Source organism: Ixodes scapularis, unplaced genomic scaffold, assembly GCF_016920785.2.
Source record: "Ixodes scapularis isolate PalLabHiFi unplaced genomic scaffold, ASM1692078v2 PGA_scaffold5__190_contigs__length_132052651, whole genome shotgun sequence".
Lineage (NCBI taxonomy): Eukaryota > Metazoa > Arthropoda > Arachnida > Ixodida > Ixodidae > Ixodes > Ixodes scapularis.
This window is the reverse complement of record NW_024609880.1, coordinates 122,954,038-122,979,731: the sequence shown is the minus strand read 5'-3', so window position 1 is coordinate 122,979,731 and position 25,694 is coordinate 122,954,038.

The following is a 25,694-nucleotide window of genomic DNA, read 5'->3' as shown; positions in this document are numbered from 1 at the left end:
ACCTAGGAGCCCTGGGTCCCATCACCACGCCTACCCATTTCGGTCCTGGTGATCACCGTACGGGCGTGCGGTCGAGTACAACCTCTGCGTGATGGACGTTGGAAACCTTATGCTAGACCCATACTACAGACGTAATTCCTCGTCTACACCGTGTAAAAATCTCGCCATACCTCAAAGATAGACGAAACTCGGGCTGTCTAAAAATCAAAACACGTGTGTTCCTGAAAGTGGCAGCTACTATAACAACTGTAACAATGAATAAAAACAATGTTGTGTGCAACTTTAGCATGGGAAAAAAAACTGGTTCTTCATTCACCTACGTTGCGGCGGCGAGTCCACCTACGAGACTGACCTGACATGGGACCTCGTTTGAGCACACTCAGTTGACGTCGCTGTCCGGTCAACAAGGACTCCTCTCCCAGCACACCCTACCTTTGCTGGGGACTCCAACGACGACGGACGACCTTGAGCGGTGACCTTGAGCAGATGCAGTCCCCTCTCCCGTCGGTTCGAGGAGCGAAATAATCCTCCGGCGCCGCTCCCGCGAAAGGCGACGTCACGCTGAGACTCTCTCGCGGTGTCGGCCATCCTCCCGGTGTGTCGCAAGAACACCGTTAGTACCCCGGCTGCGCCGTCGTCTCGTTTCGAGCTCTCGTTTCGAGCTCGGGATGGCAGAACTAACTGCTCGCCGTAAATAAAAAAAGAGATAGGTATTCTATATATCTCGTTTATTTTTGTGTAACGGATCGGTGTTCGTTTGCTCGCGCCATGACAAGTACAGCGACACCACAGTGCCGTGGTGTCATGGCGGCGTGCTGGTGTATACAACGCCCCTATGGGCCCTCGAGGCTTAATAAATGATGCTGCTTCTGTCGATGGTGAAGATATCGAGTGTCGTCATTCTTTTTTTACTCAAAATTAAATAAACAGTGGTGTTAAAATAAGTGGCTATCAATCGCGTAAGTTTGGAGTGAGTCGATGACCCAAGTCAATGCACCGCAAACAGGGGGCGACCAAATTAGGAAGTAAACTCGACGAGATCCTCGAAGCAGCCTTCGCATTAAAGTGCCGATGCACTCGACGAACTTGACCGATGCTCGCGAATGTCTTTCTCGGTTGACCCACCCGACACGTTCCATCGCAGCACGAATTGGGACGACGAGAATGCTGCGGATGTTTCGCGCGTTCTTCGGAAAGCCAACTGAACGCGTTAGTTCGGTTAAAATCTTTTAACTTCGCTACCAAAAGAAAAGGAACTCGGCGAGTTGTCAGTTACCGTCGCTACTCGTGTAACGCTTCACGTATACAAATTTTGTTCACGCCAAGGTGAGATAGAAACCTTTATCCGTATGTGAGCCACACTGACTGAAAACATTCTTGGAACGTGCTCGAGGTGTGTGCACAGATCATTTTGCCATCATGTCTGCAGCGGCGAACAACACGTGTATTTTGTATGACGTACGAGCGTGGTGACGGCAGCTAAAAAGAGTTTCAGTTTGTTTATTTCGTTACTTTTTCTCGCTTGATCCTCGTGGCAAACCGATTTGCTCAGAGAGTAAAAAGTAGATAGTGTACAGCGAGGCAGCGATTGAGTCCCTGTATATATACGTTTCGGAGTTGGATTCGACGATATGGGATATCGACCTAATCGCGACATTGCATCCGCCTACTTTTCTCTATTTATAATTGCTACAAACTACACAGGGGAACAAAAAAAAAAGTCGGTTCCTTTGTTAGGCACCATAGGTGTTTACCATTTCATTCTTTTTTTTTTTCTTTTTAACTTACCTGACGATGATCGGAGTCCGCACCGAGCCACTCGGAACCAGACTTGTACGTAATCCGTTACAAGTAACGAAATTACTTGTAATCCCTTACATTTATCGGTAATTTAGTAACGGAATAATTACATATTTTCTAGAGTAATTTTAAAGTAATTCCCTTACATTTTTGACGTAACGAATTCCTTGTAATCCGTTACATTTTTTGTCAGAACCCCCCCCCCCCCCCCCCCCATTCTAAATAAAGTTTTTTTTTTTTTTTTTTTTTTCATTTTTGTAAAGTCGAGGGCAGTGACGCTGTCACGCGAATCGACCAGCGCAAAGGGAGGCTTGGCGCTCTTCAGTTCCGCAAAGCCTTTTTTTGCAACACCAAGCCCCTGAATGTGTTATTTTTAGACCCTAACATCAATGACAAAAAACTCAAATAAACAATTCACACAAAAAAAAAAGGGGGGGGGGGGGGCAAGCTATTTCCGCTTTTTTTTTTTTTTCAGTCCCTCTGTTTTCTCTTTGCGATCGAAGACAGGAAGAGGAGGACACCAAGTGATTGTGCGCCTCTTCGAGAAGCTCGAGGCGGTAAGTGCACCGAAAAGAATTAACAATGTCCATCTCGGATATAGTGACGACCATTTTCATATCACAACAGGAGACAACGCTCCGTCTACCCTACCCTTTTTGTGAGTCAGCTTTTTGCGAGCATTTAGAAAATGGTAATAGTCTTCCTTTCTTCTTGCAGTTTCGCTCCAGCAGGACTCATCTTATCTCAAGCAGATATTTTTACAAATAAAACATAGTGGTGGCTGACGTAGACTTGATATTCTGGGCTTGAGGAGAGAATGAAATTCGTGAGTGGGGATGATAGCGCGGCTTACTTAGTACTCTACACTTTGCTGCCCGTGGCATCAGCGGACGTCTATCTGGAGAACACCGGAGTAAACTGCAGTCGGTCCGTGCTCCGTGCGTTTTTGAACGGCACCAAGAAAGGTACACACGGCGAACGTGCGTTTACATTTCCCTGTTTTAACCGACGTTCTAATTAATAAATGTTGTTACGAGTGTCGTTCTTTTTTCTTGTATTATTTATATTTATATACTGGAAACTTTTTTTTATTCACCAACGTCTCAAGTGAGGCTCGAACTGTTCAGAACCAAAGGAAGAAGAATATCGAGCCAAACCTTATTTATTTTTTAATTATCACCTTACTGTTACAACTATGTTTTGCTACTGATGACTTCTACAGCTTCGCGATTTGGAGAATGGAGAATTTTAGTAGATCGGTCCGATGACTCCGATAACGATATCCGATGCTTCGCCGCCGTCTTTGCGTATGCATCATATCGTTATCGGGTACGTTATCGCGGGTATCGGAGGTATCGGAAGGATCTACTAAATCTCTCAAATAGCAGGCAACGGCTGCAACGACGAAGCTTTGCTCTACATTCGAGGTAAATAGTACTTCCCTTGCTTCGCTGAAAAAGCTCAATGCAGAGCATGAAGCATTCGTGAGGAACAATATGGCACTCCCATCCAGTGCCTCAGCTCAAATGGTGTTCAGCGCAGTAGTCGACATATTGAGTAAGAGATAATGAAAAATGTCTGACGAGACATTCGAGAGCCAGTTGTTGCTCAAAATACTCAAGGTCATTAAATGGAACAGGTGGAATAACCCTCTCCCCTTTGTTTCTTACTTGAGGAAAAATAATGTTAAAAAGTAACGCCCCGAAAGTAACGGATTACTTTTTGGAGTAACGGTCAGTTACTTTCATAAGAAGGTAATTGTAATTGTAATAAATTACAATTTAGCCTCGAGCAATTGTAAATGTAATTCCTTACTATTTTTCAGTAACGTGTACAAGTCTGCTCGGAACCCACTCGCTTCTGACGTATCGCATCACGTGACCATCTCCAGTGGGCTGACTCGCGCTTCGGGGTGTTTTCCTCGTGGATGTCAATGATCCATTACTACCTCAGTCGTGAAGACGCACTTGTGCTGCGCCGTCCGCGTCTTCGCCGCTGTCATGTGTGACAGAACGATTAATCCGACCTTCGACGCGCACTTTCAAAAGGAAGATTGCTGCGTTGTCACTTTTGCAATTGCATATTCGCAAATATATATTTTTTTCTCGTTGATATCTTTTCGTCCCCATCGTAGTCGTCGTCATCATCATCATCATTATCGCCATCGTTGTGATTATTATTAGTTATTATTATTATTATTATTATTATTATTATTATTATTATTATTTTCAGTACATCAAAGTATCTTCTTATATCTGTATTGCTTAGAACGGGCACGCTTTGGTGGTATCTCTTTCGAGCTTCCTATTTCTTTTTGTGCTTGGGCTGCTTTTTGTTTGCACTAATATTCCGCTCCTCTTCTCAACTTATTATTCATTTTTGGTCAAGCGTACAAGCACAATGATCGTGACGTCGTTCCTGGACACTAAAAAAAGCAGCGATTGATTGATTGACTGATTGATTCATTCATTTCTTCAACCATCTTATGGTATGTTATCTTTCTTACACAAGCAGGCACTCTGTGGAACCAAAAGCGCGCTCGCTGAAAACCCTTCGATAGAGTCAACGCAAGGAGCGCGGTCAGATCGCATAAACCGTCCGGACGTTCAAGTTCATCGGCGGCGAGAACACTGAATCGCCTTGTGCTCCCTGACTCAACTAATGCGATTCAGCGGTGCGAGACAAACTCCTCTCCAATGCCACGTATAGGAAACGATAAAGCTCGGGCTGTCCGTATACTCCGCTTCACCTTATACGATGAACCGTAGCGGGGGCTACGAGCCAACAGAACCAATCGAGCGCTGGGAACGTATATCACGTGACTAGACGGTCCCCGCTTGTTGCGCCACTCCCCGCCCGAAAGGTCACGTGATACCTATACGGCATGGGATTGACTTCGATGGTTCGTAGTATCGTCCGTGGTCCATCAAAAGGAAAAAGAGCGTAGGAGCGAGACAACGAAGAAGGAGAAACAAGAGGGGCAGGGAACGGAGTGTGCAAGTTTGCCTTCGGGCGCCCGCGGGTAAATATCTGCGTCTCATTAGGCAGGATTAATGGATTAATGGGAGGGGAGGCGACGACCCGCGCCGTGGTGTCAAGCGACAAGACCCCGGGCCTTTATCTCCGCAAATCCGACGATTTGTGGTCGGCTCGCTAATCTAAAAGCCGACCCTCGTATCGAGTGGCGCATCGCATGCGGACGTCGCTTCCGTGTGTATACTCCGCATCACCTATAATGTGGACCGCATCGAAGGCTATGTGGGCCAATCCGAACGATCGTTGTGTGTGCGTCAAGTGATACCGCGCTCCCTCGCGTCGCTGTGCGTATCCGGAAGGTCACGTGACATCCTCACGACTCTGGAATGGCTACCATGGCTCTTAGCGCACGCCGCGGCTCAACGAAAGGTGAAACGGAGTGTGGCTCGCCGTCGTGACGAGCGATGTTTTAATCTGCGCGCTTGACAAGAGCGCTCTCGAGCCAACGCGGTTTGTTTGGAGATTTGGGCGAATAAGGTGAAGTTAGGAGACGTTGGCCGGGTCTGCATCTCGGAGTTTGGTGAGAAATTATCGGCGACGACGACCCTTTGTGGTATACGCGACGGGAGGGGTTAATGGAGGATTTGGGAAGGGCTTGAATATATTAGGGTACACGATTTGTGTGGAAGCCCGCGTGCGACGTTGGAGTTGCCGTGGCGTCGACATGCTTTCTACGCGTTCGATGATCTGAATCGTCTCGAAGTGACTCGAAGAGTCAGACGATTTGTTAAAGAGTCATGCAGACTCGATTCCGCCCTACTGAATGATGCGAGACGCATGTCCTGGGAGCGTCCACGCGCTGGGGTCCGCAGTGTACAAAACGCGTGCTGAGCTCCAGTCATTGCTAGAGTTCGGCTATTTTCATCACCGCAGTGGTTGGACACGATCAAGAAGCTTCCGAATTGATGGCGGTGCGTTCGAGTACACTCGGGCCCGACTAGGACCAGTACGCCACTGTAAAGTTATCGTTTCATTACCCCTTACAGGTATGTTGCGCGCCGCAAGGCCATGGTTTCTGAGTACTGCATTTTCGATGAGAAACAGCTATGAATGATCAAACGATTGAAGAGCGCAATAAAGGCCCGAGTAAAAAAAGAAGCAAGCACCAAAAATACACAAAGATTTAGGGACAAGTTCCACTACTTTTATCATATTGTCGCGAAGCGTTTAGTCGCGCGAGTGTTTAGTCTGACTTTTCTTGATATTTTTACCTCCTCCGAGGGTTCGCTCGTCTCTGCGGCGCGGCTCATGATTTCTGCCCGAGTCGGGAGGCCCCAAATCGGGGCGAACGTGAACGCTGTAACGGTTCACTTAGTTCATAGAACCCCGCGTCGGAGATGTGTCTTGTGCAAGTCTGCTTTCGGGATCTCCACTTCGGAGGTTTTTTTTCTCCAGGTATAACTTCTCCGTCTGCGAATCTGCTTTGTATCGTTTATGACTGCTCTTGTGAGCTTCGTTCGGAATGTGTTCTGTCTTGTGCATGCGCGTCTTTTTGGAATGTTCATATTTGCTTTGGACTCAAAGGCTTTTGATCGGCTCTCAGAAAACCTTCTGTGATTGGTAGCCAAGACGGCTCCAGAATGATGCTAATACATAAGAAACCGACAAAGGCCGGCAGAGGTCTTGCCTCCTGGATACCAGGCCCTGAACATCACCCTGCCTCTGGAAGCCAACCTGCACGTCCGATCCCCTCGGCTGTGGAGTCTTTCGCCCGCTAACTCGCAAACTTGGGACCCCTTACGGCTGTTGAAAAGTTCGGCCCGCCCGCTTTTGTGTGGATCCTTGTTCGTCGAGTTTGGCTGTGGCCGGGCCCCCACCCCGCTGAAGGTGTGGTCGAGGAGGACGGCAGGGAAAGTTTCCTGAGGTCAGAAGTAACCCCCCCCCCCCCCCCTCAAAGTGTAATTCATTAAGCGTGTATTCTAAGACTTAAGTTTATGTCAGTCGGTTAATAATCCTCTATTCGGACTAATCGAACGAAGTGTAAAGACCAGAATTACTACGTGACAATATAGTGGCCCTCGATATGATGGCCATTTGCGTAAGGTACCAGGCGTCACAATGCACGTCGACCACTTGGGAAATGTCTTTGTTCACATTAAAACAAAAAAATAAAGCTGACCTTTTCCATCACTGGAAATTCCTCGCTGTTCGCGAAATTCTCTCGCAGCATATCTTCTCGCAAGTCCGGCAATATCTTAATACCCTCAAACAATGGCATATCGAGCCCCCTCTCCGAGCCTTTCTTTTTTCTTGACCCAATAAAAACAAAAACAAGACGTGGTTAATATAAGACAACCGAGCATGGACATTCCTACGCAATTCCGAAGGACATTTTACATCAATTTCGGGTTACGTATTCGAACCAAACAAGGGCACCCGCCGCGTATACAATCCGATAGGAAAAGAGAAAACCAAAACGTGACACTTTCCCTCAAAACAAAAGCCCACAAAGATAACGGCGTCGCCATCGATGCGTGACATAAACGACCTTTCGGGCCGCGCATCTCCTCGAATCACGTAATGAGGACGGATGTAATCCGTTCACCGAGTGACCGCCAAGGTCCCGAGGAACCCCGGTGACGGGGGTTCGCCACCTTGACGTGTCCACAACGCGACACTTTACTTTCTTACCTTGGCTTTTACGCTCTTCCCAAGAAGGACGATCTGCAGTGCGTGGTTCTGCAGACCGCTTCTTGTGTCTCTTTTTATCTTAAGTTTCTTCTTTAATGACAGAATCAAAACCAAGAGTTATCCGCGGCAGCGGAAGCGTTCGCGCGGTCCTGCAGCGAGCAGTGGGCGCCCACGTAAGAATTCGCGAGTTGTCGACCGAGACCTCTCGGTTCATTACAATAATCGTGGCAGGAAATGTCAAGCTCGCGTCGGACGCTCGCTCCTGCCACCGACAGCGTCCTCGCTGTCCAAGGCTCTCCCCGCGCGATGACGATGACGACGGGCTTCGCGAGTGTCTCCGATACGATTGGGGCCGTTTTGTTTCGGTTCGGAGAGCTGTCGAGAGATGCGACTGGCCAAGAAGATGCGTTTCGGTGGATTGGGCATTTACACCGCAGAGGTATAACGAGTTGTGTACGTTCCAGATAGCGAGACTATAATGAACATGATTGTAAACCCGAGACTAGGGTAGGAAAAGGAAAACGCAAAGGGAGACAGAAAAAGACAGAAAGAGGAGACGTCTCGAAGTCAGCTACAAAGTCTAGTTCGTACACGCCTTATATACCACGTCTTTAACGCCGTCACTACACGAAACAAAATTTGTAGACGAGATTAAGATGTTGCCTGTTTCTGTCTTTTAGGGGCGAAGCTCCTTAGGGTTTAGCCTTGTCCGTCCGGCGTCCGTGCTCACATCGATCTTGCTGGTGCTCGTGCTCGTGCACGTGAGCTCACATGCTGACGTGCTCGTGTAGGAAAAAAAGTGATGAGAAAAAAATGTTTGCGCAGTCGACAGGATTCAAACCTGTGCGGGAAGACCCCATGGATTTCTAGTTCATCACCTTAACTACTCGGCCACGACTGCGGGACGAGTAGGGGGCTCTGAGATGTGGTAGTAACTCAAGAGCTGGGGATGTCATGGATGAAACGTTGCATGCAGCCGCTCAACGTCTATACAGGAGAGGGCGCTGCGGTAAAATCCGTATAATCGCGTTAAACTTTGCATGCCTTGGCTCAACGTTTAAAGACGACAGGGCGCTGCGGTCAAATACTCAAACGCGTATATAACCACGTTCCATACCACACATTCTCTTTGTGACATGAATGAAAACGAACGAAAGGCTCGGCATGCTGCGGCTCAGCGTCTACGCAGACAAAGCACCACCAGAGCTTCGCCCCAATCAACATTATTCACCACGTGGAGATGCGTTTTTTTTATTGTTTCCCTTTGAGTTTTCCTTTCAAACTCTGCTCTCACGTTTACGAATATGTTAACAACTCACACCAGGTCGTCTGCACTCTGATTATTTGTTACTATAAATGACCTGACTGAAGAAACAACGTTGAATTTATGTATTGTATGGTGTGCTTCCAAGAGAAGTAAACTCGGCCTGTTTTCTTTTCCTTTTTTTTCTTGTGTCAGTCAAGTCTACACTACTGAGTGCCCCCGATTTGGGTCAATCACAAAGTTAATGGTTTAGATCAGACGTCGCCGCCGCCGCGGTTTAGGAGCTTAGCGTAATTTCTTGAATTCATTTTAAACATACTGCCAGCCATAAGTGCAAAGCAGGTGGGTAGGTAGGCTAGAAGTAATAGGACCCTCAAACATTAAACATGTAATCCAGAAGAGCAGACAGATTCCCGCCATTTACAGAAATAAGGGAAGCAAAATAAAATATCTACGGTACATGGTAGTATTATGAGACATCAGGAATCCCGTGATCGTCATAGGGTAGCGTTGCAGGATTGTAAGACTAGAGGTAATTTTATAACTTGTTTAGCTATAGGAGGTACAATGTACACACATCTAAAACCCTCGCCTGTTAGCCTGTTTACTTGCCAATTTCCCACTCGAAAAAAGATTGACCCGCACGTCTAACCTACGGTCGAGGTTAATTGGGTGCCCCATTATCTCCCGCTCGTGCTCCATTTAGGATCAACGAGGGAGGGAGGCCGTTTAGTTAACTGCGCCAACCGTCCAATCATCTGAAACCCGACCGACCGTTTTCGCAGTGGGGGGCTGAGCTTCCCCATGGGACGGGCTCGAAGAGCGTTCCTGACCCCACGCGGTTGGCCCTAGATCAGTATTATGGACGACATCCACCGTGATATAATTGTGCGAAATATTTATTTATTAGAGTTCTCTAAACATATGTCCAGAGTTCCACGCTGATTGTGTAAGGGAAAACGGAAGAACCGTATCGAAATGCAAGTTTAGTGTACGCTGATGGAGCCGTTTTGTTCCGGTTGTTGAAGATTTCAACGATTCACCGGGTCAAGAGCCGATGCAGGCCCAGATTCGGGGACCCCTATTCATGTCTGCTTTGAAAATTGTCAACGGCACCGACGACAAAGCGTGTAGTTTCTCAAGATGTTTCAGTAACACGAATGCACTGGACAAATGAAATAATTTTCGAAAGTCACACCGTCGTGTCATCTTTGTCGACTCAGCTATCAAACGCATACTAATCATGCGCGGTAGCTCTGTTCAGCGGAATCCATCGGACACAGGCACACCGTGTACGGTTATTTCCGGTACGTGCAACATGTTCCAAACAAATCTCGCTTCGGTTTGCAATGAAACGAAGCCTCGTTGTGTTCCTCCAATATAAAACAAACAATGACATTGCATTCTTTCTTCTCGAATCCCTTAGATTTATCGTTTCACTTACGGCGGAGTTCAGGGAACAAAAATCAGAGTCACGGTTTCGTTTATCGCGCGGGGCACCCACGTTGGGCGCCAGAGTTGGGACACGCTCATCGGGCCGCGGCGGAAAACAAGACGGACGCATCGGCGCAGCGAGGGACGGAGTTTAGAGAACACCTGGCCGCCGAGGGTGACGTTGTTCGCTTCTGGGCCGCCCCGGCAGAGTCAGTCGTTGCTGCGGGGAGGTCGACCGATGTGCTCGCGAGCAGAAAACACGATGGATGGCTTCGTGAGAGCCGCCGGCCGCACCGCCACCGCTGACCAATACCACCCATATGACGAGGCCTGACCATGACGTCATCGTTAGTGGACCCTCAACCCGCCGCGCTCCAAGCAGCAAAGACGCCGAAGCTCGACGACAGTCGCCTGCAAAGTTGCAGAAACATCCGTGTTGGCGTAACGGGCCTGAGCGTAGAGCGTCTCACTCGTTGTGAGACGCTACAAGACGCTACAAGACGCTTGCGGCGGGTGGGTCGGGCATTCATGACCGATGACGTCACGATGAGGCCTTGCCTTCTACGTGGTATTGCTCTGAGTCACGGCCCTGATCGGCTCCCCCTCTCCTTCTCCCCGATCAGCCCCCTCTCCACTCGACCGGCTTTTAATTGCGAAACAATGGCTGTAATGAATTTACAAGCGGGTTTTTGGTTGCAGGAACGGGGCTCTCGCTCTTGCCCCCCTCCAAAGTCATTAGGATGGCTTAATGACTTTGGCGGAGTGGAGGGAGGGTGTACCTCTTCGACGTTCGGCTGTGCGTGCAGAGTGCGTGCGATGGTAATGCGTTTGTTTGCGCTTGTTGTGCGTCGTCCACCAGAGACGTACTGCCCTGGTCGCTGATTGGAAACGTTGCTGGTGGCTGAAGCGCTTCTTTCGCGGGTTTTGTGCTTACTTTGCTTTTTTGTCTTTTTTTTTTTTTTATTGTTGGCGAGCGAGATTACCCTCGGTGTTTATTGACGGTTTGTTGTTGCGTGGCTGATTGAGTCGAGGAGAGCTTCGCAGGATATGGTTCTGCATCGCCGAAACGGCGTGTTGCATCTTTATGCAATGCAGTTCGCACCGCACAGCCGTATTTACTTGTTTTGTTTACAAAACAATTCGTTAAGAATTTATTTTACGTTATGAGTGTGGCCATTGTAGCCAGATAAATTAATGGTGCGGCCCTCTAAGTACAGACTTTAATCACTTAGTCCTTAGGTGGATGTTCCTCCAGCTGGCTATATGCCATGAGCGGTACTGTGCAATGTAATATAGTATTTATCGGTAATTATTTCAAGATCGTGTTGACAACTGCACTGATACACTGCCGGTTTGTTAGTAAACGGAAGTATTGTATTTATGGTAGATGTGTAGTCAAAGAGATAATTAGCTTTACTCCAGAAAGCGCGCACATGAGCCACACAAATATGTCACAAAAAAAAAAAGAACCAAAACAAAATAAAAAAATTAAAAAGAAAAACACGGAACTCGGACGCTAAGGTTATATCTTAACCGTCCGGTTTTTCCACTCTTGTGCTACGCCCATTAGTAACTTTGATAGTGCAGTGCGTAATACACAGAACAAACTATAAGCTACTTGATCCTAATGAAAATTATATCCACAAACAAATTTCCCGTCCGGAATTATTATCACTCTATTCCTTGTATCTTATCACTTCCCTCTGTGTTCTGCCTGAAACAGGTGTGCAGACAAGTTATTTGCACATAGTTTTCTCGTGGTCCTTATAACAGGCTGAAGTTGAGCTAGTTGGTACAAAATGCAAAAGTAAACGGTCAGCTAGAACGATAAGGACAAAACACAGACAGGGAGAAACACATCGGTGTGTATGTCTTTGTTTCTTCGTGTCTGTGCTTTGTCCCTATCGTTCTAGCTGCCCGCTTACTTTGGCTTTATGGTCCTTATAATTGGGAGTCGCTTTGCCAAGAAATTAATTCACCTCGTAATTACATATAAATAGATATCTACACTGCCATTCTCTAAAGAATCGAGGGTCAGCAGACATCGCACACACACACACACGCAAACAAAAAAGATAAAATTAAAGCACCATGATTAAATAAATGGGTAATAAGTTAAAACTTCATACACCCAATTCGACGTTGTTGACTTTCTGAATCGATATCGTTATAATCTCAATGGGTTTATAAACGATTCACCAGGCGGTGCGGGTTTTGCTCAAAAAAAGACAAGTATGAGGAAACATAGAAGTCACCTAAAATATTAAAATGCACCAAAAAATATTACTCCTGAGATTTCATTTCAGCCCTGCATGACACTATAAAAAAACAGGAACGCATTTTTTTTTATAAATTCCTCTACACTTATCTTAATGCACGATTTGAAATCTAAATCACTTGAAGTTGTATGCTTAGGGACATCTTTAAGATAGAAGTACGATTGAAAAAAAAAAAAAACGTTTACGACATCGTTCAAAATAAAACAGAAAGCGAAACCAGAAGCAAAAGAAAATCATCTGCATCAATTTGTGGTGTCATCGAAAAAAATCTTTAGCACTGTGTCTGCTATGAACCACAATTAATCAGCTACACAGCGTCACCACTCCGCTTTACTCTATACTTTCCTTAGAATTCCAAAAGCGAGGTTTAATGGTGAATTCTTGCTTGCCATTGTTGACTCCGAGTGTTGACTTCTCCAAGTTGTGTAATAGATGTTCCAGTTTATGTCATTTTATATGACATGAATTTATTTCTATCCAGTGTAATATTAATATGATATTATATAATATCGTATATGAAGGTTATAACCATGTACCGCAGACAATAAGCTTATAGACTGTTATAGTTCACTCCTTTAGTCTTTTAACATTTCGGATTTGGGACCTCACAATGATTTCTTATATATATTTATTAAAAAAATATAGTAGATATTGTAGTTAACTAATCTATATCATCGTCTTCAAATGGGAAACCTTCTAATTACTCTTTTGTGTCGTGATCAGTTATCATATTCCTGCCACTTGTCGAGATACCAAAATCAACCAAAAGTGATCGATAGACGTATGCAAAAATAAATGCGTGCGTAAGACGTAAATCAACCAACTAACACAATAATCATCCATGGAGATGCACTAGGTAAGTGTGAGCAAACTGCTTGGTGTAGAATCAACATTAAACGTGTCCCTCACACCACGTGTAGTCCTTGACCAAACAAATTTGACGAAATCTGCAGACCGGACAAGAATGTTTCAACGGAGGAATTCCGATCGGTGCTCTCGCTACCGCTGGTGCGTAAAGCACGTGAAGCTTTCCTCACTTTCCAAAGTGACGAAGACGCACGTGCCGGGCTGTGGACATATTATACATTGGGCCGTCAAACTGTAGACACCGGAGCCGTGCATACACCTTTTCCACAAGTGCGCAGCCATCTTGAATGTCATCCCTTCTGGAATTCGTTAAAACATCGTTTTGTTATCTCCACGCCGCTGGAAGGTGTTCCCGAAAAATGCGCCATTGTCACACAAACATCTTTTGCCTCACCTACATTTTCTCGCATATTCCAAGGAGAAATGTTTTAATATCTTTTCGTCCCTCAAACCAGGTACACGAAACTGAGAACGGCATGAAACGAAAAACGTTTATATCGCCTGCGGGAACTTCAATGCAATACCCGAAGGCGGCAACTTCCACAACGTGCCGAAACACGTGCTTGCTCGTCCGCGCGCATTTTAAACACCGAAATTTCCCCGCACGGTTTCGTCCACGTGGTATAGAGCACACGTCCATATACACACACACATGAACGCAGAGAGGAAAACTAAGGCACTTATATATATACGAAACGCGCATCGCTATTCGCGTCCCGGAGCGCGGCTGCTTTTCAAAGGCTGCATTTGTGTGCGCTGTCGCCTTTCAATCCTCGCCCCTTTTTTCTGCGGAGAAACGCTGAATGGGTCCACGGTGGTTACGCAACAATGCCGCTTATCCGCCTGGTCATTGTTGGACCCTGAAAGGCATCCAGACCCACTGACGGCGCTTTTCACTTCCACGGCCACGCGCGCGCGGGCCGTCACAAGCGGCAAAACATGCGCCAGAAGAACCTTTAGAAAGGGAAATATGTGTACTACATCCACCTTTGATGGTTTTTTTCCTTCTTTTTACTGGTTTACTCGTAGATGCGTAGACGTCATTTCATTGAGTAGTGGCTTCCGATTACCGCGGCGTGAATGGGCCGTCTCGTTTTGCGTCTTCGTTTTGATATGTTTGCGATGTGATAGAAATGGTCTGAGTAGCTTTTGACTTCCAGATTTTGCGTACCTTTGCAATTTATGGCGTGAGTAGTGAAGTAAGAGTGCTACGATTTGGTTCACCGCGTCTCATTAATTACATTTATTGCTGATTGAACGAATGTCTTTGAACGGTGCCGAAAGTGTGCGAACAGGTGCGGCGGCATTTAGAAGGTAGCTTCGGCAAGCATTGCATGTTGCAAGACTCAAAACGTTTTCTGTTTCCTGTCATTCTCAATCACGTGGGTCCCGTAGCTGGTTTTCGGGACAAAAAACTAATAAAACATATAAACCTGGAATATACGCGAGAAAAATATAGGTGAGGCAAAAACAAGAATGTGTGCACCAAGCACACATCTGTAGTAAACACTTTCCAGAGGCGTGCACAGATTAAAACGATGTTTTACCGCATACCAGAAGTGACAGCATTCAAGATGACTGCGCCCTTGTGGGAAAGGTGTTAGCTTCCTTTACTTTAATTTGATTTTCAGAGACTCCTCATAAACCAACATCGAATTCTCTTTTTTTCGTCCGCTTAGCTTTTGGTAAATCGCTTTGTTTTCTGGCCTGCCATTCACTGAAATCCCCCCTGTTCGAGTTTATATTTATAGAAAAAATATTTAAACGAGGGGCAGACAATTCTCAGACGCAACGACGTGTAAACGAAATCAAGACGAGCACTTTTCTTTTTTTTTGATACCGAGACACTTGGGGCGCGCTTCCACTGCTTTTTTTTTTTTTTTTTAAATTGCCAGTGACTAAGCAAAAACTGACGCTTTGCCGGATCAACGGCGGGAAAGCGGAGATTGGGATACTTAAAATACCATCCGTTTAATCTAATTCGCATTGAAAACCGAGTTCTAAACTTAACGCGCACGGCAGCTCCCCCAAGCACCACCGGAGTCGCTCGGTCGTATAAACGGCCCATCGGGATCGACGAATCAAAACGCCCATTTCTTTTTTTTCCTCACTCGCAGACAAGCGCGCCTTCCTTCGACGCGGATATTTCCGATTAACGATAATCGCGGACAGCAAAGTGGCCGTTAGTAATTGGCGAGGCAATGATCCCTGCTCCATCGGGTCCCGGCGGGCGCGGCGAGGAGAAAGGGCTGTGCAGTGTGCCTGGAATTCAGAGTGCCTCCAACTGTTCGGGAAGGGTCACGTGCTTTGCGAGGGAAAGGCCAGGGCGTCGACCGTTTTGGGGGCGGCAACGCGAGCATGCGCATCTGCGCAAGAGGAGGTTTCAGCTACCCCGACTAAACACATTTCCAAAAATATCAAGGCTTTACTCTTACCGCCATGCGATTTATTATCTCTAACTTCAAGATAGCTATTGATGAAACGGCATATGAAGGCTATGCCAGAGAACCCGCAGTAAAGTTTTCGCGCGTTCACCGGTGGCATAACGTCAAACGTTCACACTCAAAAAAAAAAAAAAATCTAATTGTAAAATAACTTTTAGGGATTCTTCGGCTTGTCCATATCTTGCACCCTAAAATGGTCTTTTAAGCACCCCATAAAAGGGTTCTTCGTGAAAAACCTATAAGGGGTCCTTTTAAAGGGGCCCTGCAACGATTTTTTGACTGGTTTTTAACTTGCACCGAACCTGGGCGCACTGAACGTAGTAACTCTGTGATACTTTTCTTTTCTCGAATTTTGCTTTATTTTAAAAGTTATAGGCAAGTTAAATTTACAAAAACAAGCAAAAAATAACCTCCTTCATGACGTCCTTGGCCACTTGAGTGGCCGCGAACTAGGAGAGGGGCAGTGAGCTCAGCGAGCGCTCACGGCTGCCGCACTCCGTGTCGACGGCTCGAGAGGGCGCCACTAAAGCATGTGCTGGATAAGCTGGATGAATCGGGCGGCCAGGGCGGCTCGCATTACATTTTTTGCGAGACTAAACACTAATTCGGCATGACACTTCATTGGCCATAAACAACAGCAAACACGGGGTAAAGATTAGTTCAAAACGGGAGCCACTTCGCGCTGCCAAACCGTCAAGCGGCCAAACCTTCTCGTTTAAGTCCTTCGGAACGCTCGGAACCGGTCGGATCTTCCAGCTCACACGACCTCAGCGCCGCCGCGTACATCCCGGACCTTTCTACGCTCGCCGCTCGTCAGTGCCTGATCCCACTACCCCTTTCTAGCATGTGCCGCCTTTTCCACTGCTTAGTGGCGGGTATGTGAACGGGTCATTTCTTGTTTCTGCACTTTATAAACTGCATTTGTTTATTTTCTGATCTAAAATAATGAACAAAAATTACTTTCATAAATAAAAAGAAAATGTTCGCGCCACTTCTATTTTGAATTTCGACTAAAGAAAAACCTTTTAGCAACTCTGACCAGTCGTAAGGCAGGGGCTGGCCAGGACTAACAACGTCACGATGTCGTTGCATGCCGCGCGCGCGTTCGGTAGCACGCGTCGCCCCCGTTGGTGGAGGAGGCTTCCGAGTCGTACGGTAAAGATATGACGCGCTGATATTTAGGTACTCTCTCCGTGCCCACTGGGTTGCCCGAACCCCAAGAGATGTCGAAACCGCAAAAAAAGGTCGACGCTTAAATAGAATAGCAGTGCTCCTTTAAGCTTCCTTTATTTGCTGCGAAAGAGTTCTTCGATGCCCAGTTACCTTTCTCTAGTGCGACTGGGGGCGATAGTGCTTGAGACGAAAACGTCCTTCACGAGATGAAAAAGTTCTTGAGGCCTCAAAAAAAAAAAACTTTTAAAAACGAGTTTTTTATTTTTTTTGTGTGTGGTGTGTTTTGTAACCTGCAAGTGAAGCAGGCACCCTATGAAAAACGTAGCTTTAGTGAGTTCCGTATTATTTTGTTGGCATGAGATTTTTCCGGCATTCATTGAGCACCATCAAGCGTCTTGGAAACCGTCGGAAGCAAGCCGTACTGACCCCTCCTAAAACAACGTTTGACGTCACGTTTTCGGCACTTGCCACCATACAGCCTATCAGCATCTGTGGCCAAATTTCAAAACTTCAATAACTTCGCGAAACAAAACTATCCCGAGCTGCAATTCGCGCCAGTATCTTTAAGATATGTCTTATAAATGAGACGGACCGATTTCGAGTCAAAAGCAGCGACTATCAAAGTTCTGCCTTATAAGCCGCAGTTTCATGTCATACAAAGGTTCTACAGAAACGGCTGTCGTGTGCTTCTTGCACCTTGTAGGAAGGTTTCTGTCAGATTAGTCGTAGAAAACCTGTCTGCGGACGTAATCGCTGCAGACATCTGTATCGAGCAGACGCATTTCGATATTTTTGAAGCCTGTTCCCTCAAAAGATTCGGTCAACGTGCTTGTAGATTACACCGCGACTTTTGTCGGATGTATGCAGAGCGAAAGTTCGTCTGTTTCTTTTGCAAGGCTTGTGGTTTCACCAGAAAGGCGAGCTCTGCTTGGCTCTAATTGAAGGATAAAGGGTCGACCTCAAGGCAGCTCGCTTCGAGGTCTACCCACTATCCTTCAATCAGGGCCAATCAGAGCTCGACGTTCTGACGTCACCACAACCCCTGCAAAGGAAGCAGACGACCTTACGTCTAAGCATACGAGCAGCGTGATGAACGCGGCTTTAAACTGCGAACGCTCTCCCTGGTTGGAATCGGTGGTCCCTCTCTTCAATCTGGACTCTCCTCTGGGTCTGTGCGAGCGCACGGGGGCCGCAGTCGAAGTCTTCCGCGCTGCTGCGGCGTGGAGGGGCGATAAAAGAACGGGGGTGGCGGTTTGCGGCGCGGAGCAGGAAAGCCTCGTTGTTCCAAATAGGTTCGGTTAAGTGCCCGGCGTCGCCGCGTGTGCGCTATTAGCCGGAATGCCCCGTTTCCGCGTCCCTGCGGAAATTTCCGCGGGCTTCCTCGGAAACCAGTTTTTGAAGCGTGTTAGAAAAATACGTCGGGCGCGGGAGGAACACACACTGTCGGTCGTCCCTGGCGTATAGTATTATATACCGGCGAAGAGCTGCGCGTGGTCAACCTCGAATATGTGGGGGCGCTGAAAAAAAAATGGTTCGCCGTGCCAGTGGTTTCGAGTAGGTCGTCGGTCTGTCGTGACTGGAGCAAACATTGCTGTGACGTCAAATTCTTAAGTGAGATTTTGTTCCGTTTTCGTTGAATGATGGAGGAGGGGGGGGGGGGGGGGGGAGGTTATGCATCTTCGAGGTGCGAGCGATCGCAGCGCACCAACATTTATTACACCGATGTAAAATATTACATGAGTCTTTTACACGTATTGTTGATCGCTGGAAATAGCTAGAGTGCACTTAGGGTGAGCTTTTGTCTCAAATATTTTCAATAAAAAATTACAATCTTTTGTCGCTGACAATTAGAACGCATTGCTAGGTGATTGTTTACCGTAGACAAGCGCCAAACGAAACTCTGCTAAAATAGATAAATGGGCTAGTTGGTACATCATTGAATGGAAAGCGCCGAATGAACAAGGACGAAGAAGGGGAGAGAGACGAAGCGCACTCACAACTGAAGGTTTCGGTAGACAGCCCTTCGTGTCTGTCCCCTTCTTCGTCCTTGTTCATTCGGCGCTTTCCATTCAAAACTCTGGATCTTCTACCGATGTTTTTCTTTAACCCACCGGACTAACAAAAATATATAAAGAAAGCACTATGCGTATCTGTATATCCTTTGGGGATGCTTTTTTTTTTTATTTTTCGTAGACTGACTCGACATTAGAAACGTGTTTTCGACTTTAAAGTAATCGTTCCCGTGCAGTATACCTGGGTTTGACGAATGCTCGACTCTATAGGTGCTTCTGGCGAACGCGTCAAAAGCGGCGTGCACTCTGCCGGAGCATTATCTTGTGGGTGGTTTTACGTGTTGATTCAGGACCTATCGCACCGGCTCAAAGCACATATCCGGTGAGCTGCCATTTTAAATTTACAGCACGACCTCATAAGATCACGCGAAACAGCGATTTCGCCAACCGCTTCCGAAGAGAGGAACTACCCGCGGAAACGAGTCGAAGTGTACACATGTTTGCCACTGGGATCGTCTTATTGCGTGTTTCCCACTGTCGCTCAGTGGGCGCGCTGCGTTTGTTCGCATTCCAAGTCAACTGGTTCGAAAGTTTACACCACAGTCAACGAGTTCAGTTACCAAGGCGGCCATCGATCACATATCATCGTCCTATCGTATACTGTCGTCATCAATATCACAATATCCGTCGTCCTCATTGGGCCGTTTCTTCTCAATTGTTTTCTTCCTCAGGATTCTTCGTGTGCTCCTAATACATTAGGATTCCGGAAATATGCGTAAAACAAAGTACCTTATAAGAATTCAGGGTGAATCATTTCCCCCGTTTCAAAATCAGAGCTGCGCTGTAGAAACAATTCAGGAGACATTCTGTGCGGAGCACACCTACGATAACAGTATCACCTTCGTTTCCGTACTGCCAGACACAAAATACCCGTAGCCACTTATTTGCTTACTCGAATGCCTCTGTAGGCTTATCTTACGTTTCATTATTAAATAAGCGACCATTTCTTTTATTAATCATTTATATATAATGGTAGCACCTGTTAAAGGCAAGGCTGGCGGTGTTTTTGGCGCAAGCCAGAGAAATACATCATGCTGACTGGAATATAACTAAAGCTAACTAAAGAAATCAAATAAATCACCCACCCACAAACTGGCAAAAGCATTTAACGTACAGAGGACATCATGCAGTTTTTCACGTGGCCAGAGGTGCATAAGAAAGAGCCTTCCCAGTTTCCTCAATTAGGGCTGTGTTTCAGCCGCCAAGAAAGTTCATTTGCGCAAATGGCTCGAGGCGTACCACGCTACGCGTTTTCGGTTGTTTGTATACCTGTGCACTGATTCTGCGCGCCAGACTGCCGACAGGAGTGCGCGAAGATGCGAATCTAGCCACGGTGGAAACATTCTCAAAATAGAGCAACTATATCGGCAATAAATTACCCTCACTCGTAATTTCGTTGCTCCTCTATATCTGACCTTCGAATGAGTCAAACTGGTGCGACGATGAACTTTTACAAATTAATTATAATTTTTAGTGCAAATACTATATAACTATGACCCAAAAGCATGCATAGATGGCGTCTTGCGTCATGATCGGGACAACTTTTTTTTTTTTTTCTTTTAATCATTGCGATTATGAAGAGGTCTGACCTCTACCATACTCTGCTCCACTTCAAGTCGGGGCACAGCCGAAGCTACGGTTCGGTTGACCGAATCAAGCTGCGCCAAAGGTGCACCGTCACGGTGATCGTCGCTTTTGTGCGTTTGTTATAACCGACTGAATCAATCACCCACCATGAATAAAACTAAAAGAAAAAAAAAAAAAACGAGCGCAGCGCCATGACGATGCAATTTTGGTGCTGCTTGCTCGACTCCATCAGGTCGCCGCCAGAGGTCGGACATAAAGTGAATAGAAGTATAAAGACATTGACTTCACGATTAAAACAATTAATAAAGATAGAAAGCTGTTAAGGAAAAAGAAAGACGTGAAATGCAGACGAAGTAAAGAAGCGTGTTAGCAATATTCAATAAAGCGTTTTTAAGAAAAATTCCAAAGCGGTAATGAGAATGTTTACGTAAATGAGCGTTCTCGATGCCACGTGCATAGATAAAGCCAGAAGTGAAATGTATAACTCGGTTTAGAAAATGTTAACGGTTCAGAACGAGACATTTGCGGGACTGATGCCGAATATGACGAATTCACCGATAAATTGTAAACTTCCCGGGGATTCAGAGGTAACGTCTTGCCGTTGAAGTCGTTCTGAAATCTATAGCTGATGCACTTCTTGAAGTTGCATTTAAAAACAATTTTGCGCGCTGAAATCCGTTAAATGGGCTTGTATAACTTATCAGTTCATTTAACTTACCGGCTTATATGAATTACCAGCTTATGTAACTCACCGGCCTAGATAACCTTGGGCTTATATAGTTGAGCCTTTCTTACGATATGCACTTAGCTAGTGGGCCGTCACAAATGACATGTCACTTGATGCTATGTTTTGGTCTTATGGTGTACACCTTTGAAGTGAAGTTTTTGAGGAACCACTACTGTACGCGAAAGTTATCTTATAATGTTTTAATCACGACGTGTTTTGATTGGACGATGTATCTGTCTAACAAAAAGCCGGTAGCCTCGATGACCTGTTACGGCAAAATGACGTTGTGCAGAAGAGAGAGAGAGAAAAAAAAGTGTCGCTTATAAAGTTTTGTTGGTAGGTGGTGAACACAGTAGCACACGACCTGGACTCCTGTGGCGTCATTAGGCACACCCTCACTTATTATCGTGGTCGGAAACGCGTGCTGTTTTTTATAAGTGTACCAGGTTCTCTCTATAAGGTTTCTTTAATGTAAAACGAGACTAATTTGATACACGGTGAACAAAACACACCGATCATCTATTTGCCGCCAATAACTGTTGACGCCCGCTACCTTCAAGTGCGTAGTATGACTCATAATTGTAAAGTATTCGTATCATTTTCAGTTTGTCTATAAGCTATCGAACAACCGTTTCGGGGAGTGAATAACGTATGGTTTATTAATTTCCCCGCTAAATCTAGCGGGGAAGAACGACCACACTTGAAGTCGGGTTACGTGACATACAGGGATCACGTTACGTAATTTACCGTGACCTGACGTCACATGACGTCGGATCACGTCACGGTAATGTAGCGGGGTTACGCCAGGTCACGTGCCACCTCGGCTTCAATTTTCCCGCTAAATTTAGCGGGAAAGGGCACAAGCGGAAGGACGGGCGCTCGTACAGAATCATTTCTGGGATTAGGGGATCCACTTAAAAAAGCATTTTATGTTTTAAAGCGGCACTTTCCCTGGTAATAGATCGGACAAAAGGCAGTCTACAGACATTGTCCAAGGCGCGTCAACTCACTTCACCCCCCTCCCCTCTTTGAGTTCGTATATTTCACGCTTGCCTCGACCGAAGAAGAGTTGGCTCACTGCAACGAAAGTATCCGGAAAGACTAAGCGCGCGCAATGAACGAAGACGCAACTCATCCAAAGGTTTTCGATCTTCCGGCCCGAGTTGGGCCTCGAACAGACGGCGCCGCCGCCAGCCGCTGGGCGCGAGGGCAAGCCTCGCTCGACGCAAATGACGTATTGATGGAAGGGAGGCGGGGACTGGGGCCTAATGTTTCGCGGTTGCAGAAAACCGCGGTAGGCGTAAGTGGCGAGGAAAACGCTCGCTGTTATTCCCTGCCTATATAGAAGGGATACGCCCCCTTTTTCTCCCAGATCGTGGACATATATGACGTACAGTCGATTATACGTTCGGTGCGCGCCGTTGTTCCAGCGTCGAGCATTTTATATATTCGCGGCGTTTAGACTTAATGACAGCTTAAAAAAAAAAAAAAAACAAAAAAAAAAAACGCAGTGTGTGGATTATTAAGTTTACGTTTCTTGCTCCGTGATTGGTTGTTTGGCGTTGTTATCGGCTCACTCCGCAATCTGATTGGCTGCGAAACGATAATAAGACGTTCAAGATTGTCCAAACCCTGCGTTTCCTATGCTATATTAGTGACTACAGAAAAGAAAATGGGACAGCGAGTGTAACTACTAATCAAATGAAAGCCAATGAATTGTTTACACTGCTTACTTTGACCTGGCAACATTCATCACTATACGTATAGACGGTGTAGACGCTTTACACACAGGTGCCAGATTACAGCCGTCCTTAGTGACCTTCTCTTGTCGTACCGAGACATCGAGCCACTGAGACAGTCGTTGACGAGCCCATGCTCGTCAACGACCGAGTCAAGGGCCAATGCTGGGGAGAAAGACAGATTCGAATCTAAAACGGCAATAACATGGCTTGCTATGGTAAATACGAAGTGAAGTAAACGGAATAAGGGGAAGCAAAAGAGGAAGGTCGGTTATGGCGCGCCCATGCACAGCTGCTGCATCGCGTCTAGTATACCCGTGATCCGCTAAATGCGCTACGCATGAGAATCGGCACTCTCTTCCCCGATATTGTTGTGGGCGCCGTCATTTTGGTGCTTGTGCAGAGCAATCGCAGCTGCCGATCGCCAAGATTCAAAAGTGCGACTTCTTCAGCATTGGATTCGGTGTGAGGAAGCTTATGTAATATTGCTTTGCTCTGTCGCTGATTAAAGGGAAGATGGGGCACTTCTACTTTTGAGAAAAAACGCTTGAATTGCATTCATTTGGCCTTTAGAATAACAAATATCACAATTATATTTCAATGCGACGCGCCGGAGAGCCATACGAGCAATTTCAAAATAGGGCTGAAGCCCCGCCTCCCTAGCCTTGAGCAGCCTAAAGATCCGTCGATGACGTCACGGACAGCGACTGTCTTTTGCGTTTTTCTCGCGTTTAACAATACTTACGCAGCAAATGGTTTGGATATTCGGGTTCACGGGGTAAAATACACTAGAATCCACTTCTAACTAATTTTTTTCAAGAAGCTCCGTAGCTTCCCTCTAAATACTGGTGGAGGACGGAAATGCGTTTCCTGTGATTTCAGATAAAGCTTTAAATGACTGGAAACAATAATTGTAAGCCACAAGATGGGTAAGTGTCGTTACTCTGAAGCGTAGCTTAATCGGTGCATCTATAGTATACCCCTGCTGAACGTGCTTTCCGCCGTACACATTTCGCACCATCCAATTCACGTTTCACGGCAAGACCCAGTGAGAATGACCACCAGCATGGTGAAATGACGCCACGTGCAATATATTCACGGAATAGCAAAGCAGCAGTTAACCACGAACACTCTAAATTATGTGCGTTAATCAGAAGACAGAAGAGCCTTCGTTCCGTTAATTAATAAATCGGTCCGCCCTCTGATAAGAAAAATCAAAGAAATAAAGCGGGCAAGCAATCTGCGGAACTGAGGGTTTGACACCTATTCACGCGCTCGTCGGTTTTCGGCGAATAGAAAGTATATAAATAAAGCGTAGGAATGCGTGTTGAAATGCACCTGTCTTTAGGTTGTCTTCCCTTTTCGTCTTCCAAGAACTGTTTTTTTTTTCTTCTGCGTTTGCGGACCGAATGATCTATAACCGAATTTTCAGTTTTAAACCCCAGTTCAACGCCCTTTGCAAAATTGCCAAGTCTCGATGTCGCGTACCGCGTTCATTAAAGCACAATTTCAATACACAAACAATAGGAATAAGAGCTTATTGGTGGGCAACGATATCAGAAGAGGAGCACGAGCGGAGACGTGAGTGACCCTAAGCAGGCACCAGAAACCAAGTGTTAAAATTGGTTTCCAGGCAGAACGTTAGCCGTGGTACATTGTGGTACTAAACATGGCACGACTCTACGCAAGCTGCATGCTGATCACGATGCTGGCAAAACAGTTAATTAACTAATGATCGACGATCGCCGTTCGCGGCACGAGGAACATTCTCAATATTTATGTTGTTACTAACGCGATGGGGCTGTGTACATCTTAGGAACGTTGCCATTAGTAATGACTAGACCCAACAATACTTCCTCTGCTGTTAGAGTGCAGTCACACGGGCAGATTAATGGGTCAGGCCCGGGGGGGGGGGGGGGGGTCTTCAAGGGGAGGACATCACGGGAAAAACGTTGCACAGATCTGTTGTATTGACTTAATATATGTTATGTTATGTCACCAAAAACTAATAATTTATATGATCTTGGGGCCTTAGAAAGACAGGTCACCCCCCCTTTCCAAATTCTCTAAATCCGCCCATGTTTCTTGTGTAAATAACTTCCTGCACACTCAATGTCAATCGAAAATGTGTGAACTACCCTCAAAAGTCTATTTTAAGGCCCATTCACGCGGCAGTTTTTGATTATGTTTGAGTAGTATGTTTGGAGCGCGGACGTCGATATACGACTGCAATATCGTATCGACAAAGCGCCGCTTGGTTGCCGTTGTGAGTTGTAGTCGCCTGCCGCAATAGAGTCATGGGTCTAGTCCAAGGCGACGGCGTGAATGGGCTTTTTGAGTCGTCCTTACCTCGTTTGTCTCTTTTTGTGTACAGAAAGCTGAAATTGAAAAGAGCGTGAAAAGCTATTGAAGGAGCATCTGTGCGGCAGCCGGAGTCTATGAACTCGGTAGAGTTTTCACTAAAAAGAAAACTACCCTGGTTCTATAGACGCTTTACACACGCGCCAAATTACAGCTGCCATTGCTGACCTTTTCTTGTCTTACCGAGATGCCGAGCAACTGAAACGGTAGTTGACGATCCTCTACAAAGGCCGATGCTTTACAAAAGGACACAGATGAATCTAATATGGCAATTACCTGG